This window comes from Saccopteryx bilineata, chromosome 3, assembly GCF_036850765.1.
Source record: "Saccopteryx bilineata isolate mSacBil1 chromosome 3, mSacBil1_pri_phased_curated, whole genome shotgun sequence".
Taxonomy (NCBI): Eukaryota; Metazoa; Chordata; class Mammalia; order Chiroptera; family Emballonuridae; genus Saccopteryx; species Saccopteryx bilineata.
This window is the reverse complement of record NC_089492.1, coordinates 208635207-208644371: the sequence shown is the minus strand read 5'-3', so window position 1 is coordinate 208644371 and position 9165 is coordinate 208635207. Positions and strand designations below refer to the sequence as shown.

General features: G+C 46.9%; 1 non-coding gene across 1 annotated transcript; it reads right to left on the bottom strand.

The window, feature by feature from the left end:
- Positions 1 to 6888: 6888 nt before the first annotated feature.
- Positions 6889 to 6973, bottom strand: TRNAR-UCU (transfer RNA arginine (anticodon UCU)). The gene is given in 2 exon segments: positions 6889 to 6924; positions 6937 to 6973. It is a non-coding gene; the product is annotated as a tRNA-Arg (tRNA).
- Positions 6974 to 9165: the final 2192 nt, after the last annotated feature.

Below are 9165 nucleotides of genomic sequence, written 5' to 3'. Positions count from 1 at the left end.
TTTTTAAAATGCTTTCTAGGTAGCCAATACCCAAAGCATCTAATTTAAATGTAAAAGTTGCCTTACTACACAATTTAAAAATGAAGACGTTTCCAGATTTAAAAGTAAAGGAGGAATGCTTCCAATTATTAATAGTTTCCAAGAAGTGGAGTCAATAGCATGACTTGTAATTAAGTGTCATAAGCAGATCAGAAATGAAATATCTCAAAATGAACTATGAAATGTAAAATTAGGTAACACTGGGAAATCCCTGAAATGGGAAAGGTAAGTAAAGTAGTAAATACTCCCTGAAATCCATGAGAAAGGCAAAATCTGTTTTAGGCTCAGGTAATTGGTGGTTCACAGTGCATCTTTGTTCCAGTTATCACCGCATAACAGGTCACCCCAAAACTCTGACTCAAATTACCCAGTTTTGGTTGTATCACATGATTTGGTGGGTCACAGCTTAGTCATGATACTGAATTAGTGGTATTCAGCCGGCCTGTAACCTTCATACAACACCAGGGTGGTTAACTTGGGCGAACCAGCATGAAATTTCTGGTGGACCAGCACAGGTCTGCGGACCAGCAGTTGAAAACCACTGCTCTACGTGATACTGAACGAGTGGTATTCAGCTGGCAGCTAAGCAGATCTGGAAGTTCCAAAACACTTCCCTGAACACGCCTACACCTTACACATAACAATTGAAATTTTTCTTCAGTTTAAATAGTATAGCATAAAAATTGCTATAAAACCAGAACATAACCCACACAGTGTGGCACTAAAAGCCGGGCTCAACACAGTATTAGGAAGTCCTACCCCCCACATTCCCCCTTCGTGGTAGGCCCTCTTAAGGAAAAGGGAGTTACCAGATTGACGTGAGCTCACAATATTCACAGGGCTGCATTTTTACAAGTGAGCAAGGTTGTTGTATTAGGAGGTCAGAAACCATATGTAGTCACCCTTGCCGTATTGGGGGCAAGCCTGCGGTCCTCTTCCAAACAAGGTGGGAAATTGGACTTGTGGCCTTTCTATGAAAGGTAAGGGGGTGATGGATGGGGAAGATGAGTTCTCTGTGGCTTACCTGAGAGTCCTACAGTCAGGGTGCTCTATCTAGTATGTGAGTGGTGCTTTCCCACTGGCTACTCTTCCTTTCAATTACAACCTCCTTCGCAGATTTGCAAAGCAGGGACTTTTTCTGCCTGGAGCCAATTGATAAATTTCGGCCAAACCAAACTATTTGATATTGTCAGTCAACATACCGAGTTCTGTGCATGCCAGCATAGAACTGTGCCATATACAGTGAGTTTTCACTATTTATGTCTTTGTTCATTTGGTTAACTCCACCTAATATATTTTCCTTGCCTCCACCCCACCTAACAAAACACTAGGGATCTTTCAGGCCTATTCAGAGACCAATATTTTGAGCATCTACTCTGAACGCACCCAGCACCCAACACTGCTTGGTGCTGGGTGCCCAGGGAAGGAATAGGTCTTCCCAGGCATCATAGAGCTGACAGTCCACATTTCCTCATAAAACCCCCATTTTACTGTGCTTATTTTAACTTGTATTTAACAAACACCTATATAGAACTTACTGTCAGATAATGTTCTAAGGACTTACAAATACTGTACTTTTATGTAACTGTTTTATGTACATATGAAACATACATGTATTATATACATATACAACAATTTAGGTAAGCTTAGGTAAACCTACCAGGTAGGAGCTACTATTATCCTCACTTTAACTCAGGCACAGAGGGTAAGTAACCTGCCTAAGGTCACCGAGCTAATAGGTATAACTTTTTACCACAATCTTATTTTGACCTTGCACTATAACCATCTGCAAAGCTCTTTCAGCATCACCAGCAGCAACTGCTGAACTTTTCCCCTTTTTTTATAGTTACAAAGCACATGATTTTTAACTGGGAATGTGGCCACCTGGGGAGGGGGAAGGAGGGAGCTATGATTCCCACCTTTTCATGGGTTGCGAGTGAAAGTATGTGCAACTTTTGGAATGTGTCCTTCAAAGAAGGGTGAGTTTAGAGTGGGGCTCTGTCCCTTTATCTTCTCCTCACTAACTGGTGTTGACCTGAGAGCAGAGGCAGAAGCAATCATATTGGAACATGAGGTGGGAGCTGAATTTTGAGGAGGAAATAATAAAAGCCCAGATCTCTCATGATGAAGTAGTGGCCATTCCCTGGACTTTCACATGAGAGAAAAGAAACCTCTGTCTTGCCAAATACAGTGTTATTTTGTTTCCTGTCATTCATAGCCAGAGCCAATCCTAATTAATGGCATCACCAGTCCATGGCACTGTCCTTCACTAGGATGCAATTGATCTCATTTATCTTTGTGTTTCCAACATGATTCCTTGCACTAAGCCAATACTCAAAAAATAAAGATCAAATTGAAGGTTAATGAGGCTCTATATTTTTCTTCTCTCTTTTACTGCAATGTGTTTTCTGGGGGTGACCACCTGCCTGAGCATGGCCTCTTTGGCACTGAAAGCTGGAGATTTAAAAACCAGTAACAAAAATAAGCCTGAAACCCTAGTTGTTCATCGATTGCTTTCTCATATGTGCCTTGACCACGGGCCTTCAGCAGACTGAGTAACCCCTTGCTCAAGCCAGTAACCTTGGGCTCAAGCTGGTGAGCTTTGCTCAAACCAGATGAGCCCGTGCTCAAGCTGGCAACCTCGGGGTCTCGAACCTGGGTCTTCCGCATCCCAGTCCGACACTCTATCCACTGTGCCACTGCCTGGTCAGGCGGGGAGGTTATATTTTTTAAATACTGTTGGGCTCTAGAAAGGCCAAGAACAGCAGGAAGCGGAAATAAAACCACTCCTAGCCACTGGTCTTGAGAGTCAGTAGTGGCCACAAGCAGCATTAAGGTGGGAACATCTCTACCCTTGGGCAGCTCCCACTTTGTCAGCACCTTCCTGGCCTTCTGGATGTGTGAGGCCAAGCTGTAAAAGAGAGCACAAAGAAAACAGGTCCTGAAACATAAGCACCTTCAACTTCTGCTTCCCCACCTTCATGCTTTCATCTCTGTCCTCTTATTCCTTGCCTCGGACCAGCAGGCATTTCCCCATCACTCTGAAGCTAATCCTTTCCCTTTACTCCCATAACATATCTGCACCATAATTTTCTCATCTGTGCAATGAGGGCAATTCATACTTTTTAGGATCTGGGAAATAATTAAATTGGCTAGTGTTAAATAAAGTTGCTGGCATAAAGCAGGTGTTTAGAAAAATGTGAGACATTTCCCTTTTCCTCTCGGCTCTCTTTTGTAGAGGAAACGTGCTCCATGGGTTCTTGGGAGGTCACACTTTCTGCTGGTTTTCCTCCCACCTCTCTGGCTACTCGCTGGTCTCTTTGAGGACCCCATCTTTGCCTAGCCTTCAAATGTCTGTTCTGGATTTCTGTCCTCAACTGTCATCTCTTCTCACTCTACGCTCCCCCTGCACATCTGTAGGATAATGATTCTTAAAAAATTATTTTTATTGATTTTAGAGAGTGAAGGGAAGGGAGGAAGACAGAGAGAAGTGGAGGAGGGAAGAAAGAGAGAGAGACAGATCTGTTGTTCCACTTAGTTGTGCACTCATCAGTTGCTTCTTGTATGTGCTCTGACTCAGAACCTTGGCATATTGGGACGATGCTCTAATCAACTGAGCTACCCTGCCAGGGCTGTAGGCTAATGAATTTTAAATCTCAAGCCTAGATTGGTCTCCTGAGCTCTGCCTTCTCTTCTTTCCCTACCCTCTCTTTCCACATACCTACCTTCCTTTAGTTCTTTCAATCAATAAATAAATGTGAGAGCTTACTATATGCTTGGCATTGCATATCCAACTGCCACTATACATCTTCTCCAGGATGTTCCACAGAGACCTTAAGTACAGGCAAATCTGTACCTGTACTTAAGTTTTCCCAAACCCACTTCTCCCTCCTTCGTTGTCTTAGTGACGATTTTAGCATCCACCCATTTGCTCTAATTGGAAATGAAAAGCTTTTCTTACCTTTCCCTCCCTCTCCTCTATATACCCCTTAATTTATCAATTAAGTCCCATCAAATCAATCGCCCTTGATATGTCTCCAATGTATACTTCTATGTCTCCCAAAACCACCTCCCCAGTTTCAGCCCTCATCATTTTCTTACCTGACTCCAACAGCCCTGGACTGGTATTCCGGCCTCTGGTGTTCTTGTGCCATTCCAGCCTGGGATCCACACTGCAGCCAGAGGGATGATACAAGTTGACACAGCTAAAAACACACTGCTTCCCACCTAAAAGGTACTCAGTGGTTTTCCGTTGCCTTTAGGGTAAAGTCCACACTCTTTTTTTTTTTTTTTAATTATGTGTTGTGTATAGTTTAGCAAAGAACAGCCGATGTTTATTTATTTAGCTAGTTAGTTTTTTGGTGACAGAGACAGAGAGAAACAGAGGGACAGATAGGGACAGACAGGAAGGGAGAGAGATGAGAAGCATCAATTCCTCGCTGTAGCACCCCAGTTGTTCATTGATCACTTTCCTACATGTGCCCCAACCAGGGCCACAGCAGAGCAAGTGACCCCTTGCTCAAGCCAGGGACTCTGGGCCCAAGCTGCTGAGCCCCATTCAAACCAGATGAACCCGCACTCAAGCCCGCGACCTCGGGATTTTTGAACCTGGGTCCTTAGCGTCCCAGTCCGACGCTCCATCCACTGTGCCACCACCTGGTCAGGTTAAAGTTCACACTCTTTAACATGGTGTACATAACCTTCAGACATGGTGTCTGCTGCAATTATACTGTAAAGAGGTACAGAGGTCCCGCGTCTATCGCAGGGGTTAGGTTCCAGAACCCCCCGCGACAGGCAAAAATCCACGAAGGAGTGACCTTATATTTATTTTATTATTTACATATATTTTAAGGCTTTATAAACCCTCTCCACACTGTTATTAACCTTTCCCACACTCTCACTAAACACTTCCTATGCTCTTAAACATTTTCTATGTATTTTATTTTGATTTAATATTCTTTTGTTTTAATTAATATTTTCAATATTTTTTACATTGTTTTCAACTTTTCAGGCTAGAAAATGCTTATTTTACTGCAAAAGTAATTAAAATAATAAATATATAAAAACAACTATATATCGCAAAATCCCGTGGTTTGGCAAAAAAATCCGCGATACAAAATTAGATATATACAATTTAAAAATCCGTGATACATTGAGACTGTGAAAAGCGAACTGCGATATGGCAAGGGACAACTGTATAACCAGAAATCCTTTTCCACCTGTATGATAACATGTGGGCTGTGGGGAAAGGGGCACTCTCACACATTGCTGGTGAGAGTAAAATGGTACATTTTGGCAATACCTATCAAAGAACGCACAAATAAACCTTTGTCCCAGCAATTCAACTTCTAGGAATATATTTACACTTGTATACAATAATGTAATAGCAAGGATGTTCACTGAAGCATTGTTTATAATAGGAAAATAGTGGATGCCTAAATGCCAAACTATTTGGGGGCTGTTAAATCTCTATGCTACATAGGTACAGTGGAACAAGGCAGCTCTACCTGAGCAAGTACAGTATACTACCAATGTGAATCACCTGCCTCGCTGACATAAAAAAACAAACAGCGAGACACCAGATATAAAAATGATGACATGTACATAAAGTCTAAAAATATTTCCAAGAAATTCTTCACTAATGGCTCATAGAATTGCAAGACCGGAATACAGCAGAGGTCCCCAACCCCCGGGGCCGTGGACGGTACCGGTCCGTGGGCCATTTGGTACCGGTCTGCAGAGAAAGAATAAATAACTTACATTATTTCCGTTTTATTTATATCTAAGTCTGAACGATGTTTTGTTTTTTAAAAATGACCAGATTCCCTCTGTTACATCTTTCTAAGACTCACTCTTGACACTTGTCTCGTAAATTCGACAATTATATTTAAAAATACCACAGTTTTTATGCCGGTCGCATAATTTTATTTTGTGCATTTATCTGTCCCACCCTAAAGGCCAGTCCGTGAAAATATTTTCTGACATTAAACCAGTCCGTGGTCCAAAAAAGGTTGGGGACCACTGGAATACAGGACAAGGATGTTTACTTTTCCCTGTACCTTTTCTGAAAATTTTTTATTTTTTACATATTTTTTGCACAAGTTAAGTTTGTTGCAATGAATTTTTAAAATTCCACTCACTAATTAATTTATTCCCATGTAGTGAGGTGGAATCCTAATCTTGTGCAAAGCTATGTATGAGCTGTCAGAAGAAGTACAAGATGGTTGGCAATAGCTGCCTGAAGGAGCTGACAGGCGGAGTGGACCTCGGACCTCTAAACGGGAATCATGGGGTGGTGGCATTTTTATCAGAAATTCAGATTCCAGACCCCGCCTCTGATTGACTAAATTACAGTCCTGGAGTGACGCTCAGAAATCTGCATTTCTGACTGGGTCCCCCGGGAGATTCTGGTGACAATTCTGCAGCGCTCCGAGCGGGAGGCGCGGTCAGCGGGCGCGGCGCAGCCCAGGGAGCCGACGCGTTCTCCCGTCCCCTCCCCAGCGGCCACAGTCGCGCTCCGGGCAAGACCGTATGACGCGTGGGAGGTGGGGGCAGTTCCCCCGGAACACGCGAGACCCAGGCCTCCCCCGCGCCCGCGAGGCTTCGTTCCGCCGCCCAGGGCCACTCTTCCCAGTTCCCGGAGCAGACTCCGAGCCGGCTGTGCCCAGGCCCTGATACACCACCGGGGCCGCGGGGCGCTGCGGCACCCGCGCGGCGGACTGGAGGTAAAAGGGCCGCAGGAACCAGGTGCAGAGGGGAAAGACAGATCAGTCAACGGGAAGCGAAGTCAATGGTTCAGGAAAAGGAGAGAAATGACAGGATGGAAAATATTGCGAGGGGAAAACACTACGACTCCGCCGGGACTCGAACCCGGAACCTTTGAATGCCTTCAGCCTCTAGAAGTCCAATGCGCTATCCATTGCGCCACGGAGCCACCTGTTGGAGCCTCCGCGCATCTGCTATATTAGGCCAGAGGCAACGGCTCCGCGCCTTTTCCAACACCCATAAGCTGCTCGCCTGTATCGCCGAGGCCAGGCCACTGCCAGTCCGGGCAGCCGCCACCAGACGCGGGCCTCAGGCATTAGACCTCCCCCGGCGGCCGCCACTCTACGAGGCCGGCGCGCCCCGCGAGCTAAGAGCGGCCGCGAGCCCGCTGGGTCCCGCAGGTCGGTCCGAGGGCAGCAGCCTGGTCTCCGGCCGCGCAGGACAAATCACGCCCGCGTCTTCCTCCCCGGCTCCCTTCCTGCCCGAGCGCCCCGCCTACCGGGTCTCTCGCCCCGGCGCTGTGCAGGCCCCGGGTCGGCCGTTGCGCCGGGCCGGTAACGCCGGGCACTTACGTCGCACCTTTTAGCGGCCGATCCCGAGCGGCGGCTCCGCGCGGGTCCCAGGCTCTTACCTGGCCGCCCGCGACCAAGCCCCGCCGCGGCGACCGCGGGCCGCGGCGACGTCTGTGTGCGTGCTTGTGTTTATTTGCGCGGCGCTCGATAAAACGGGGTTTGGGTTGCATTTCGCTCCCCACAGACCCAGAGCCGAATTTCTGAGGCATCCGGGCTCTGGTAGCCTGAGGGGGGCGACGCGCCCCGCGCTGCAGCATCCGTCGGGGGTTCGGCCGGGCGCCCCGCAGCCATCCGGGGCCCGCGTTGCCGGAGCACGCGGCAGCCGTGAGGGTGACTGCGCGCGTGGGGGCGCCGGGAGCGTGCGTGTGCGGGCGACCGCGGGGTTCCCCGGGGGTGGCGGGCGGCCTGCTCCTAATGGCGGGGTCGCCACGAATCAGGTGCGTGATTTCCAAGGGGTGGGGGTGGCTCTTCATTGCCCTAGGAATCCCCATCAGTACTACCCTGGAGCCACTTGAAATAGACAAGCTAAATGAAAACAGCGTGGTTGTTACGCAACCACTGCTGCAGGACGAAAACCCCTGGCCTCCCGCTCCAATCGGTTTACCGGTTTCGGAGCCCCGCCTGCGTAGAAATGCGGAGCTGCAGTTCTGCGCTTTCTGCAGCCTGGTCCACTGCCCACTTCTGCACCGAACCAGGATCAGCCACAGCCTACTCTGTGGTCCACGCCTTTCCTCCCAGTTAGCACCATCAGGCATCAAATCAGCCCCAGTGTTCTAAAGAGGGAAAGGGAGCTCCCAAGAAGATCCTTGTGCCCTCTAGGTATCGAGGCATTCTTACTTAATTTAACCCCACAATGTGAGCAGGAACTATTTTGTCCAATTTATAAAAAACAGAAACTGTCGCCAAAACAGTTTCAATATATGGCATAGGCAGAAACTAGTAAGTGTCAAGAACTGTGAAGAATCAGATTTTATTTTACCCTTCTTGCAGGCTAACATGTCAGCTTGTCACATTTCATGGATGCTGACAGAATACACACAACTACTGGGTCAGAGATAAAAGACTTAGACAAAAGCAGTAGCCAGAGTGTCAACATGTTTGTGTTGTTCCCTGAACTCAGTTCTCACAGAAACCAAGCAGATGGGCCCAGGTGTATGCTTGCACATACAATGGGTTGCATTACAGTAGAGAAATGCTAAGCTTGGGGAACCCACTATTATACAGCAAGCAATAAGCAAGCCTGCTCTTTGTCCCATTGGAAGATATTCCCTCATCCCTCAAAGTTGCTCATTGCAAAATGTGCAATGATAGGAAAGGGCCTTTGGTCAATTGCCTCTCCAAACAGTAAGTGGCAGGGATCTGATTGGAGCCAGGCCTGTCTGTTTCATTCCACCATAATATCAATAAAGTTCCTTGATGTTGGTAAAATAAGTTTGTAAATGTGATATAAATGTTTGCTTGCTTATAGTTTGCATTGGGTGTGGGAGACAGGCTGTAAACCGGCAAAGTTATTATAGCCTAAGGCTTAGTTTTAAGACTAAGCTTTTCCCCACACCCTTGACTGTTGCATGATATGGAGTGGTGCGCTCTTATGAGGAATCCCATTATGCCTCAGATAAGTGACTTTTTGTATCAGAGACTTCCTTATCTGTATATTGGATTAAAGGTTTTGATTTCTACACTATAAAATGGGGCAGAGGAGCCCATGCTGGAGGAGAGCAGAGAAAGGCCACGTGGAGGAGAGGAGAAGCAGCCAAGATGGTGGAGTGCTGAAGAAGCCAGTTTGTGC